This window comes from Hibiscus syriacus, unplaced genomic scaffold, assembly GCF_006381635.1.
Source record: "Hibiscus syriacus cultivar Baekdansim isolate YM2019G1 unplaced genomic scaffold, ASM638163v2 tig00111027_pilon, whole genome shotgun sequence".
NCBI classification, from domain to species: Eukaryota; Viridiplantae; Streptophyta; class Magnoliopsida; order Malvales; family Malvaceae; genus Hibiscus; species Hibiscus syriacus.
The window spans coordinates 3,165,518-3,180,831 of record NW_024062960.1 but is presented as its reverse complement, the minus strand read 5'-3'; the positions used below and the strand labels follow the sequence as shown (position 1 = coordinate 3,180,831).

General features: G+C 36.2%; 1 pseudogene; it reads right to left on the bottom strand.

The window, feature by feature from the left end:
- Positions 1–3,874: 3,874 nt before the first annotated feature.
- On the bottom strand, positions 3,875–8,865 carry LOC120150938 (annotated as a pseudogene).
- Positions 8,866–15,314: the final 6,449 nt, after the last annotated feature.

The window sequence follows — 15,314 nt, the reverse complement described above, 5'->3', positions numbered from 1 at the left end:
GCATTCTAAGGACACAAGGGATTAAATCATACTTTAAAGGTAAATTTGATGTTACAAGCATGTTTTCTCATATCATTAAGGTACATATCAAGTGTTTAAATTAATCAACTCTCACAAACTGTTTAAGTTAGGCCCATCAATTGTAGAGTATCGACATCTACATAAAGGGTATTGATACTCTATTAAATTATTTAGCTCAAAAAATTCAGTAACCTTGTTTAACTTGGTTACTTGCATAGAGTATCAACATATAAGATTATGAATCAATATCTACATGAAAATTATTGATATCCATTATTTTTCATGTATTTTTTAGAATTTTGAAAAAATATTAATACCAGCAAGAAGGTATCAATATCATATTATTAGTATTGATACCTTCTTGCAGGTATCAATATCACTGAATCTTGACTCTTGATGTTTTTCTTAGAATATTGTTTGTTTGGATTAGAAATATATATTGTTGAATGTGTTTGTATGATTGTAAATGATGTAATTTGGTCCCCCAATGATGATAATTGAGTTTTATTGATTAAATTTTATCAAGATTGAATTTGAAATCGTTTTATAGTTAATTTGTGACATCTCTTATTCGATTGAATATCTGGATCATGTAGAAAATATTATAAAACTTTATTATAAAAGACTGAAATATAGGACAAAGAATATGTAAAACATTGAACTTTATATTTCAGTTATTGGAACAAATAAATAATAAAATGAGGGGGGAAACTGGAAGAAAAAAAGTTTTAAAGAGTAAGAACAAATACCCCAAAGATAAGGAGCATACAATATTAGGAAAAAAAGAAAAACAAAAGAAGAAGAAGAAGAAGAAGAACACAGCTATAGATGGGGAGAATAAGACAAGCACTAAAGAGGGAGGGAGAGGCAACATATGCAAAGAAGAAATCAAGAAAACCTAAAAATTATATTTAGGCATTTACATAAAGATTCAACGACGAATCCGAACGAATACCTTTAAGCGATAATGTTCACATCCTGCAACTGCTCGAACCCAGAATCTCTTATTGCGATTAGAGTACATGTCTAACCTTTGAACTCTCATCATTATCTTTATTAACACTTCGAGCCTTTTCAATGGCTTGGGTGATCAATGAATCAAATTCGGGTGCTAAAGCCTTTTCTTCCCCTGGATAGAGTTTCTTGTACACAACATCGCTGTTTATTAATCCAGTGCTTGTCAACATTTCGAGGGTGTACTCCAAAGTTACATAAAAAAGTTGTTTTTCATCTTCGAGGGATACTTTAACTGACAAAGGATTTCTGTTTTCTTTAGCCTTTTTATAGGCTTCATCGAACTCACGTTCAACAATTTTATTCTTCATAACACTATGATCTACCAATCCAACATTCACTAAATTCTCAATAATGTTTCCGAAAACTATAAAGAACATTACTTTTTCTTCTTCATGGGGGAGTTCTTTTTGAACCTCGTCCTCTTCTAAACCTATTATAAACTGAATTGAAAGAATCATCGCTAATGAAAATACAACCAAAGAAAACCTTACCATCTTGCTTTAGAAGGATAAGCTAAAAAAAACTAGAATTGTTTGCTAGTGATGCATTAAGATGGAAATAATTTGAAAGTTAAATAGTTTATGATGAGGTATTTACGGTAAATTTAAGGTTCAATTGAATGTTGATTAATTTAACGTAAAATAACTATACACGAGTAAGATAAAGATTATTTTTCTCATACTTAAACAACCTTAGAATTCGGTAACTTATTCTTTAAAAAAACCTTAAGATTATGCAGACGGTGTAAATATCTCAACTCTCTATCAATTTGGAAAATGGGTAAATTAATCCTCTTTTTAAAAATATAAGGAATTATTAAATTGATATAATTTTAATATTTTAATGACTCAATTATAATATTTTAAAGCTTATGCATAGTTTACAAATTAGGAAGGGAGAGTGATAGCATCAAGTCGACATCATGGGAATGCCCCAGCCCTAGTGACAAGAAAGTTTCTGCTGCAACACTTTCATGGTTATTACATGTACAGTTATCTTCGTCGGTTTTTGATTGACAAATATCCTCGGTAATTTGGTAATTAAAGATAAACGTATAATTTTATATAAAGAATGTAAAATTTTATTTTTGCAGAAAAATCACATAAGTAATAATCTTATAATATATATATATATATATATAAATAAAATCTTATTACATAATATAAAATTCTTTTAATTTTATATAAATTTAAAATTATTAGATAAGTGAAAATAAAAAAAAATAAAATATTAGTCAAAAAGTATGCTTGTGTTTGCACTCTGCAACTAAGGCTTTAAGATATCTTTATGTACATATTAGTTAGAGTTTAAGGGAAAATAGAAAAAAACAGCATATAAAATATTGGAATTTTGATATTATATCGAATTTTACTTTGATTTTATGTCATTAATTTGAATAAATCAACATTTTATTTAATTATTTTTATTTTAAATTTTTTTATTAAATTAGATCGAAGAACCAACAATCAATTAATCTAATAAGATAAAACACAAGATTCTTTAAGCAAAGTTAGGGATTCAAACATTGGCATTTCTGAATGAAATAAATTAGGTTGAAAGGGTCGCCCTATAATGGGCTCCTATAAAATCCGATCTGAATTAGTCGATCAATAGATCAAACTCAAGTGATTAATTAAAAAAATAGATCGAAAGAGACCATGATCATATTTCTAACTAATTTTCTAGATCGAGTCAAACAAATAAAATAATAGTTAAAAAGTCCAAACATTTACCTAACAAATAATATAATAAAAATATATACATAATATAATATAATGGTATCAAAATATATGTAATATAATACTCCTACAAAATAAAATAAAACGAGGGAATCAAAGTAGTACCTTTACAACGAGTATGCATGGACCAAGAGTACAAAAATTGAAGGCTAACACTAGGCAGTCCCAGTTGATTGACAGCCCAAATTTTAACAAAAATAAATTATCCTATTTTCTCCTTTTACATCCAAATTTGTATTTATGGGAAACCATAGATTTGGTTCGAGAATGGGAAAAGGAAAATGCAATTTATAGTCCTACCAAAATTGAACCGGCTGCTGCAACATAACATCATTGTGATCTGTCTGCATTGCTATCAGGCCAACTCAGTTCTTCAACCCCAAAACTGAAAAGGATTGCATTCAGCTTTCTCGCTGGGGTGTTGTACAAAATACCTGCATACAATCGTTCATTAATTTAGTTCTTTTTTGTGATACTTTCAAACCAAACGAGCCCATAGAATCAAATCAGCAATTGGGTAACTACATTCTATTGTAAAGCAACAAGTTACTGTTAAACTTTTATTATACCAAGAAAGTAAAAGGAAAGTAATATAACATTTCTAGGAGAAGAACAATTTAGAAGAACAAAGATTAAATTGATAGATTTTTAAAATATTAAGGGTTAAATTTGTTGAATTGTTTTGAAAGAAAACCAAATTGGTAAAATGTATAAGGACCAAAACTATTATTATACCAAGCCACATCACCATTCTGTCTAATATTTAACTGTCAATAATCTATTTGTAATAATAATTTAATTCAATGACTAAATTGTAACTTTTAGAAAGAAAAAAACCATTTGTAACCAAACTAATAACTGAGTGACCTGAGGGTGTATTTTACCCTATTTTTAACAAAATCAAGCTACGTGTCTGATATCAAAGTTTATAAACTGGACCCCATATCAGTTTCCAATATTTCTCGAGAACACAACCGATAAAAGGAAATAAACTAGCCTTCTGCATTTAAAGTTAACCCTGAAAAGAGACGACTAATACATATAGCTACCTCATCTTTCATCTTTGATGTCAAACAATCCAAGATTAAGCATCCATTTGATATGCAAGGGTGCTTACTGTTGGTGTTGGTCAGTCCAAAATTCCAAATCAGCTCCTTCCCATGCTAGCTAGCCTTCACAGTTGCCAGTAACAAATAAAACCTTTTTCCGGAGTTCGTTGATAATCTGCATGAACAAGCCAAGTAGTAAAGTTAAATAAAGTACCAGCACCAAGGAATAAAGCCTGTCAAATAACTTCTAAATTCGATAGGGCGTACCGAGTTAGAGGTCTTTGCCCATGCCTGAACAGAAGCACCAGCACTTTTAAGGTGAGAAATTGAAGGATTAAAATTTAAATGATATGCAGAATTTTCTGTTGCTTCTGCGACCCAAAGATGATTCATTTGATCCTTTGGTTTCTTAATAAGGTTGCAGAAGCCTACCTGCAAAGATTTTGCAATTAGAGTCACTATTTAAACAAAACAAGTCGAAATGGAGAAGAAAGAATGATGACTTCTGTAGCCTTTAAACGAGGAGAGTGAATGTTTTTGTAGATTGTAATGCTGCAGTCAGAAGGCAAACCAATAATGCATTGGCTTAATAATTGATTTGCACGAGTACATACCTCATAACTTAATTTACCTGAAGTTCTCAGTTAGATAAAGCATCGTTATCAAAATATTTATCTAGTACGCAGTTAGGTCGAATAGTCCTTGTGTATCAATTGGCATTTCTAATTTTCTACCAACATTTTTTTGCATTTTTTTAAATCTGATCGGTTTAAAAAGCAAATCCCATTCTGTATTTTAAAACAAATACAACTCACCATGGATCCTACAAGGTTAGAGTTGATTGGTGCAAATGAGTCATCATCAATTGATGGTGAGCAAAAGCTGATAGCAAGTAAAGAATTTGAAAGTCCTGATTGTAAATCAGAAATGGAATCATCTGTCACAAAAACCCACTGTTTCTTCTGATGAGAAGCTGTGTAGACTTCTCCCACATAAACAACATATGCCGCAATGTCAAACTCACTGAATAACATAAATGAAACGTGAGTGAGGATACCAAGATCTTCATAAGAAAATAGCTAGGTATTTGAACATGAAGTAGAGGAGAGAGATTCACCTGGAAAGAGAACTTTCACCTAAATTTGACAATTTCATTGACTTCTGCGGGCAGAAAAATGGCCTGTTAGGACACACATGAGTTGGAAGCCAGGAACCAATTGTGGTAAACAGAATGCAGATGAAAACTTACTCAAAGCTTTCCATTGCCAGGGGAGATAGAGGTTTCCATTTGGTGGTAGATCCTCGGGCTTGTAAGTAAAGGATTTCTGAACCTGAGTTCATTGGTATAAGCCCAGAAACGGCATATGCCTGCCCCTCAACTAGCTCACTTTCCTGTTTCAGTCATACTTATCTTCATAATCAAACTATTCAATAAATTGTATAGCAAATGCTTGTAAGAGCAGAAACTGAGACAGCCCGCACGAACAAGGAGATGAAGAAGAAAGTAGAGCAAGATACAGTTTCAGATTCACCTGCTTTTCTGTTGGATTCCAAATGGTTATTATTCCTTCTTTATGTCATCCCTTTTCATGATAATTCCTGTTAGTTAATCCAACAACTCTTATCCTCATGAATGGGACAACATCTCGATCATTCAAGCCAGCCTGCTCTAGAGCTTTCTCAATTGATTTCTCCATCTCTGTCTGGTAGCCTACACTCACATCTGCATGGTTAAATATCAATCCATTATAAGATCCTTCTTTCAAGCAAAGAGCTTAAATGCACCTCAAGTTTTGATTTATATGTAGCAAAGGAAGTTAGTAGCTCGGGACTCATTTCTGCCATAAGGACTTCTGTCTCAGCAGATGTCTCGAGAATTTTTAAGATTTTCGCTCCTTCACTCTCACTGTCATTATGGATAAGAGAGCAATTTACCCCTCTTTGATACTCAGATATAACATGATCTACAAGAACTGAACACCTGCAGCAGGAAAAGATCAAGCATGATCTACAAGAACTCACAAGTACACAACCTTTAAACCATAACTTCAAAGATTTCCTGATAGAGTACCGGTTCTATTATTTCACATTGGTAGCATTAACCAGTTGATATTCTTAAAGATATTAAGAAGAATCATACCGGTGGCATTAACCAGTTGATATTCTTAAGAGCACATCATAGACCTTTATGCCACAAGCATTGATAGAATCAGAATAACCAAATGTCTAGTAAACCCATATGTCTAGTGAAGAAAGAATTATTATTAAGTTGAAAGGCATAGCAATTCTTTCTTATAAAAACAGTTTTCATCAAGGAAACAATACTTTCTATCAAAAAAAAAATCAAGGAAACAATACTAAGTCTAATAAAGAACTCTATTAGTTGGTAAAAGCAAAAAAAACTGAAGTTGATCACCAAAACGCTGGCTAAAGGCTTACTGCTGAAAACCATGTGCATGCATTGATAAAATGCAGCAATTCAATGCATTACATCTAAGCTCCACACCACTATGATACGAAATTACAAATTAAAAAGGCGGATTCTAACATTTTAAAACGTGCGCTGAATATAATGGTCACCTTTGATTGTGCTGTTGCGCCATTCTACTCTCCATCCTCTCAGATCTGACAATTGATCCCCCATTTCTCAACCTAGAAGGAAAAAGAACAACATATTTAAACTTAAAGCATCCCATGCAGTTCCATTTTTACCTAAAACTGCAGACAAATCGCTTAAAAGTTACCTCTCCCTATAGAGAACAGGGTATATCCGAGTAACTCCAACTAAAGTCAAAGGGACTGAACCCCATCACTCTTGATACACCTAAATGCCAGAGGAGAACCAAAACCTTTACCTATAGACATTAATAGTAAAAGAAGCAAGGGAAGAAGTAGGTTTGGTTTTGTTCGTTTCACCGGACTGGAGGACGCGAGGAAGGCTATCAACTGTGTTGATAGATCTTGGATTCAAGGTAACAAAGTTAGAGTTTTCATGGCGAGATATCATCCTTGTGATAATTTCTGGAGGAAGAAGTTCTCTGGTCCATATTCAGTCGAGGGAAAGAGTGTAGTGGAGGATGTTAGTCCTACGGAGGCTCCCATTGTTGGTTCTGTTGACGAGAGTAAGCTCTCAACTCTCAAAGACAGCTTGGTAGGATGGTACAGATTTTTAATTAAGTGGGTAGAGTCATCTTCGTTGGAAGAGGCAGTCGCATCCCCATTATCCAAGGTGGGGGAGCTCGTTGGTGTCTCTCCAGTTAAGTTTCCTGAGCTGGAGGTGGGTGCTGAAGATGCAGGAAGATTCGTGCACTCTTCGGAGGTGCAGTCTGCCGAGAGGTGTTCTGAGAAAGAAGAAAAAAATTTCTGTTGTCTGGGGAGTAGCGCTAGAGGCAACTTCTTGTCGGGTGAGGGTGTGGAGGACAGGAACATAGGCGAGGATTTGATGATGGGTTCGAGGAGTGCCGTTGTGGGTCAGGGGATGGTTCTTTCACAACTTGAGGAAGTGAGGGAACACGAGACATTGCTGGTGCACGCGGAGAGAGAAGCAGTGGATGTCTTTAAGGACAGTTGTTTGCCTGCACGTGGTTATGAGGGGAGTAAGGATTATTTATTTAATTTTCTCATCCTGGATGGTCGCTTAGTGTCAAGGGAATTGGAAGATGTGAGCCTAAAGGTTAAAGTGGATTTGTTGGTTCACGCGGAGATGGAGAAAGAAGATGCTTACAGGAAAAGTAGTGAGCCTGCGTGTGCTTTTGAGGGCTCGAAGGATTATTATAATGATTTCCCCATGTTGGATGGTCGAGTTGAGTTAAGGGTGGTGGAGGATGGGATTCATGAGGGCCTTTCTTACAACTGCGGATACAAAAATCCAAAGGGTAACGCAAGACAGTACATGAGACCTAAGGAGGGTTTTGGCAACAAATATAGATCTAACCAAATTTTTCAAGAGAATTTTACAGCTCCCAAAAGAAAGTATAGGGGTTACCGAAGCAAGAGTCATCAGAATAAGGTGCAGTGGGAGGAAGAGGTGTCTGTTATTGATGGCAGATTCATATATGATTCTGACTTTCCAGCATTGGGGCAGTCCCAACAGAAGGATGCGATTGATTACTTGCAATTTGGGAAAGAATTGGGTTGTGAGTCTAATGTCTCAATAGTGTATATGATTTCGGAAGACTATGGCGGGGAAGGAGTAGAAGTTTCAGGTGATCTGCATCATGCTTATTGTTTGGAGCTGGAAGTTTGGATGGTCTTAGCCGACAAGACGAGTTAATGTGGTGGAAAGGTGGCTATGTGCATGCTTTTTTGTATTCTTATCTTGAGAAAGCTTGGTGGCTTTTGTGTTAGAAGTTGGCTTCTATGGTTTTAGTCAGCTGTTTCCCTTGGCTTTTATTATTGTTGTTTTGTTTTGTTTGGGAGTCTATCGGGCCACGTTTTGGCTTTTAGTTTGGCCAGTCTATTGTTTTAGGTTGTTGTTGTTGTTTTGTTGGATTAGGTTGATTCTGATAGGATTGTTTGAGGTTGTTTTTGGTGTTTTGTTTATTTTGGGGTGGCTACCTGGTTGTATCGTGTATTTTTTCTATGGTTAATGAAATCTTAAGGCACTCTTTTCCTCCCCGCTGATTAAGGAGCTTCTCTATAAGCTCCTTTAATCATGAAGGAGGTTTTTAACGAGGCCTTCAATTCCTATAAAAAAAAGTAAACAGACTTTAAATTAGCAAAAAAATTTAAATAATTCTTACAAAATCCAAGTCGATCAGCCCAATGAGCTCTAAAAGTCCCATTCATGTTCAAAACTAAATTAATTTCACTGGATGCCTGAAATTCAAAGAAAGGAGAAGAAATGAAAAAATGCATTTCAAGAATTTAATTTCCTCGTAAAACTTGAAATCGGAAAGAACCTCAAGGGGTGAAACTGGCCCAAGCCAACCATACAGTCCTGCTCCCCGTATCTTCAAAAGACAAATTAGCACATAAGAACGGAGGAATTTTTCCAGAACTCTCTAATTGAAAAGGGAAATTGAAACATAAATGAACATATTACCCGCAGCTTCTGACCCACAAACAATTTTCTAGCAGCAAGCTTCTTTGAGAGCAATAGATCCAAAACAGCATTCATGGAATACCTGTAAGTAGACATCTTTTACATACCAAAATTTCCTATGTAATATAAGCAACAAAATTGGAATTTACCTACCACCCATCTGTTAGTTCCACTTTTGCATTACCACTATTATGAGCTCCATTTGTTATCACTAGATTGGTCTCCATCTTCGGTTCAGAACTTGATTGAATTCTTGAAACACATAGCACCAACATTGAAGAAGGCGAAGCATCCCCTTCGAGTATTTTCTTTATTGCAGAACGGTGACCATGATTTACTTCCCTCTCATATCTAAAAAGATGGATTATAAATTGTCTTTGTATATATATCTTGCCAAATAAAAAGTTCAGAGCAAAAATGCTACTGACTGTAATAGGATGCCTGTACTTTAACTCCTCAAATACATTGTGAATTGTCAAAAATTTTCCAGCACATTTGGAAGAATAGCCCCTCTCATAGCACGCAAGTTTCCAAAAAATCCACTTGTAATGATTTACAACCCACCTAGACATGCAAGGAAACAGGAATGTTTAACGAATATGCATTGCAGAATGCAGATGGTGAACACATTGCACATATAGGCATATAGCAATATAAACAAGCAAAGGTCAAATATAAAGTGAGCTCAGAATTGCTATTCATTAAACAATACTCGGAGGTAGCCAACTGCGAGCAAGCAACCAACAGCACCACTGTATTCATAATTTACTGTATAACATGAAAATCATGGAAATGAGTTTTAACTGCTATAGATTTGAAGCAGGCATGAATAGGGTAAAGGGTGATTACTCTTTAGAAATATATTGCATAGAAGCTCCAGAACGAGACATGTGATAAAAAGCTTCTGCCCCGATTCGAGTTAAGCCAGATTCATCCATAAATGATACATGCACCAGAGTCCATAATACATGCTTCTTTGGACTAATGTTTCTACTCGAACCTATTAGAAGAACAAAGTCTCGAAGATTCAAAGCATATCTATTCGGTAAGCATAATGTGAATGAATTATTAAACTATTCTAATGTTGCTCCCTTTAATGTTTCAGATTCGAGGTCGAATCTTTTTGAAGAAAGGGAGGATGATACATGCATCACAAGGTTCACATCAAAGGAAGAAGTAATAACTCTTCCAAATGATCCACTCGTCCAAGCTTTGGAAAAGAAGATCAGAACAGCAGCAGACTTGCGACGACTTTTTGAATGGGATCCTGATCTTATTTGGTCAACATGTCTTCTGGAGATACAACCGTCTGTCCCTTATCTTTCCAACGGTTCTTGAATCGCATCAATCCGATATCGGGAACTCAAGATATAGCCATTTTACTGAAGACGGTGCATGCAGAAAATCTTATACGGGATTAATACGGAATTTTGTAAATATTACGAATTTTCAATATTTTTATTGATTATTTGTAATATAACTTAATATAGGATGATGCATTATCTTTTAGGATTAGATTTATTATTTTATTAGGAATTAAGGTTGGGTTAAAATATTATCTTTAGTTATTATTATTTTATTAGGAATTAGAGTTAAGCCATGTTTAGTTTATTATTATTTTATTCATTAGTTATCTAAGGCCTTTAGAACTCAGCCCCTATATAAAGGAGGCTTCATTCAACTTTTTAATTCAAGATTTGTTTGATTAATAATACAACGAGTTCGTTTTTATAAGTGTTGATTGTTTTGTGCCTTCGAAGCTTCTTCTCATTGAGTTCTTTCAAGTTCTTGTGAGGGAGATTAATCTTCACACTCCAATTTGCCTTTTCATCGCGACTAGAAGGGTTGGTTAGAGCCATATTATCGTGTTTGCCTTTTCATTGCGACTAGGAGAGCTCGATAGGACATTATCCATCGATTTTTCACATATCCATCCACGTCATCAATCATCTTTACCGTTCACTTTCATAAGTGAGATCTTTTGATTTCTTAGTTATCTTATTTTATTTGCAATTCCTTTATCTTTTCTTTATTTTGTTTTAATCTTATTTTTTATCTTGTTTCCAATACCAAAAAGAAACCCTAAAGAACCCTATCTATTGCTGCCACCTTCCCCATTCATCCCTTGTTGTTCTTCATCGAGTCTAGATCTTTTCTAGGTTTGATTCTTCAACAAGAGCAACGTTCATCAATCCGCCACCGCTTCCCTATCAATAAATGAATACTCATGAGCATTCTCTGATTTGATCTGTTTTCCTTCGACTGATAAACACTTCAGCTAAATCAATTCAGGAATATAAACAGGTGTCATTTTTGAGAAATTAACCAATTTCTTAAAAGCAATCAATTGTAATGAGAAGCTGTGAACCATGCTGCAGACTGATGGAGGCACGGCAAAATATTCCTTTACATATACTCTTTGCACTCGAAAAGGATATTTAGAGGAAGCTGTGAACCTCTGTTTGTTATTTGTTTGAGTTGTAACAATGTTATTTGAAATATCAGCCAATGGCCCACCAAATGACTTTCCAAGCAAATTAGTCTGTGAGCCAGAACTGCTAGACAAAGAATTGTAAGTTGAATTTTTTTTTCTCAGAAAGCCTATTGATTGAATTTGAAGAATTTTGGGGAGAAGGCACATTGCCGGCTAATGCACAAGCACTAGAACTTTCAACTGCATCAAAATTTTCAATCAAATTACTCCCGAAACTTATTTTTTCTGAATTGAAGATGGACCTTATTTGCTTGAAAGATGATTTCAGTAGGAGAAAATCGCCTCAGTGACCAAAATTCCCATATAATATACGATTTTAACCAATTTTTTCCGGATTTGCCAAAATGACCAACAAAATCGCAATGCGATCGCTAATTCGCAACGCAATCTCCATTATCGCAAATTCGCGTTGCATTTCGCGTTGCGATAGTTGGAAATCGCATTGCGATGGTCTACAGTGTCGTTGCGATTTTCCCAATTCGCAATGCGAATAAGTAAATCGCAACGCGAATTGGGAAAATCGCAATGCAATACTGACTATCACAATGTGATACTTACTATCGCAATGCGATAATACAAAATCGCAACGAGATACTGACTTTCGCAACGCGATTCTGACTTTCGCAACGCGATAATACATAATCGCAATGCGATTTTCAAAGCGCCATTAGTATCCTGGCCAAGTATTTTATTTTTAAATTCCAAACACGAATATTAATATATTGGAACATTGAACCGTCCACAGTATATCCCGTAATCGCAACTCATAACCTAAAACCTAAAATCACAACTCACTCCCATCTCCATCTCTCACTCTCTCACCCATCTCCGACGAAATCCGTCCCCATCTCCAGCGAAATCCGTCTATCTCCATCTCTCAGAGCTACCCTCACAATCAGAAATGGAAAATCAACCAAATCAACCAACGAGGGTTAGTTTTTTTAATTATTTTTCTTTTTGAAAATTTTGCATTATTATTAGGTTTTTCATATTGAAATTGATGATAAGTTTACTGGTAATTTCAATAATAGATTAACCATTTCACTTAGATTGCTTATTAAATCAACCGAGAATCGCAACGCGAAATGCAAATCGCAACGCGATTTTAGTTTCGCGTTGCGATTCTCTCGTTGCGATAGTCAAATTCGCGTTGCGATAGTCATTTTCGTGTTTCGATTATCATTTTCAGAAACTATTCTTCTTCTGCAAATTGAAACTTGAATGAATTGCATTACTTCAACCAAAAAACAAAGACAAATACGAAATTCACAGTGTTGCAAATTTAAGTTTGAAGAATAAACTACTACTCTTTATGTTTATTATTGTTTTTGGTATATCTTCACAGTGTAGTTTTTGGTATATCTAACTTAGTATGTTTATTGTTTTTGTAGAACTTTTATTCGGCTCAATTGACCTTAAGAAATAAAGTCAGCCTGGCTAAAACAATTGCGTCGAAGCTTTCACCTGCACAAAGAAAAATGTTTGAGGATACATGCTTCGGGCCATGGCTGAAAGTACAACATCCCGGTGGAGATGCGATGTTGACACACCTGTTTCTTCAAACCATGACTAGCGATCTACCATAGACTATACAACGTCGTGATGAAGAGATATGGTTTGATTTTCCACCGGCGTATACGTGTTTTGGGCGGGAGGAGTTTTGCTTAATCACCGGTCTACGCTTCGGACACGATGATGTAGGTCGGTACACTAGACACATTACCCGCCCATCATGGCTATCCCGGGTTTTTCTTGAGCTGGAGAGGCCGAATCTACACGTAGAAGACCTGACAAGATTGTTGAATAAGAAAGATGGTTTTACTCGGCTGGATGACGTCGACGTTGTCCGAGTATGCCTTCTAATTCTTTTGCATCCGGCTTTTTAGGCAGAGAGGCCAGACAACCTATTCCAAATGATCTAATCAAATTGGTAGAAGACCTAAATGCGTGGAACCTGTTTCCGTGGGGCTCGTATTTATGGAAAGCTACATGGAATAAGTTATCGTCTGCCTTGGATGATCGAAAAAGTTTGCATGGCGATGGTTCCAAATACACTTTGACAGGCTTTATTTGGGCCTTTAAGGTAAGAATTTTTATATAATGTTTCCAAAATTATAAGTAATTATTTAACAATTACTAATGTTTGTTATTATATTGTTTGTAGATTTGGATATTTGAGGCCTTTCCCGCCATGAAGACATATGCAATAAAAACTTCAAATGATATTCCCAGGGCTATTTCCTGGAAGAGGAAACGAACCTTGCAATGGGAAGATTTACTACGGTATACGACAATAAATAATGTAAGTTAACATAAATACTACCATATGTTTATAAACAAGTTATTACTAGTACACGTTTAACTTTGTTTGAGCTTTTATATTGTTAGGAGGCCAACACTCCTCTACAGAGGCCGACACCCACGGAAGCTGAGCTTGCCACTGATTGGTGGCAAGCTAGTAAGCGTTTTTTTTTGATGGAACGGTTGACGAGCAGCCTCCACTTCGGGAGCCATCACCTCGCCCAGAGCTATCACCTCACCCAGAGCCATCATCTGATCGACCCGACTATACACCTCCACAACGACAGCCATCACCTATTCTGTCACATCATCGAGCCTCTTCTCCACCATCACCGCAAGATAGGCGACCGGCAAAGATGCCACGACGTTTATCTCCCTGTTCTCCACCTCCACCTCAACGGGATGAGTTAGGGGAGTTACGTGATGAGGTCAATGCCTTGCGTGAGGAGGTCGATACTTTACGCAAAGACGATGGTGCATGGCGTGTTGAGGTGTCTACATTACGCGGTGAGGTATTCGCTCTACGTGAGATGGTAGCATCGTTGCAGAATGAGGTTCATACTCTACGCAACGAGGTAAGTTTAAGATTTTTCATACTCGTAATTCATTCGGTTGCTGCCAATACTACTAAACTGTTTTTGTTAGTATTTGTTTTTGGTTTTGTTTTTGTCTTTTGGTTGAAGTAATGCAATCCATTCAAGTTTCAATTTGCAGAAGAAGAATAGTTTACTTTCGCAACACGAAAATGACTATCGCAACGCGGAAATGGCTATCGCAATGCGAAATGAAAATCGCAACGACAAAATCGCAATGCGAAATGAAAATCGCAACGACAAAATCGCAATGCGAAATGAAATCGCAACGACAAAATCGCAATGCGAAATTTTGTCGTTGCGATTTCATTTCGCATTGCGATTTTGTCGTTGCGATTTTCATTTCGCATTGCGATAGCCATTTCCGCGTTGCGATAGTCATTTTCGCGTTGCGATTTTAAGTTTCGTGTTGCGAAAGTAAACTATTCTTCTTCTGGAATGTTTATATATGTTGTCCTTTTAAATGTTTATATAAGTGCTTGCTTCTGAAATGTTATCTGAGCATTTTGTGAACTATGATAGAATAATGACTTGGGTGAATACAATGCTAGTTTGAAACATATTTGTCTTTGTTTAATATCATGTCTGTTTATTTAATGATTTATGTATTAATTTTTTTTAGCGGCCCGATAAGGTGGATGCTTTACGTCGGGTTTTCCTTGCACGACGGAGTTCACGCATCAGACGGCGTGGATGTGCTATTAAGTCTCCGTTCACCCCAATGGTGCGAAGACTCCGCAAGAAGAAGCCCGACTCACCTTTCATCCCTCAATAGTCATCTCCAATCGTTCAAGAGGCCCCTATCCTCCCTCAAGAGTCCCCCCCACCGTTCAAGGGGCCACTGTCATCGTTGAAGAGGTCCCTCCCACCATTCCAGAGTCCGATTCACATGGGGTAATATATCGAAGTATTGAGAAACCCCCACCGGTTCCGGACATGATGGATGAGAGTTGGCTCTCGTATGAGTTACCGGCTAGTACCCTTCCGGTATCTGAAGTGGAGAGGAGACAACTACCGGAAACAATTATGGATAATACCCTTTGGGCTAAGACCGCA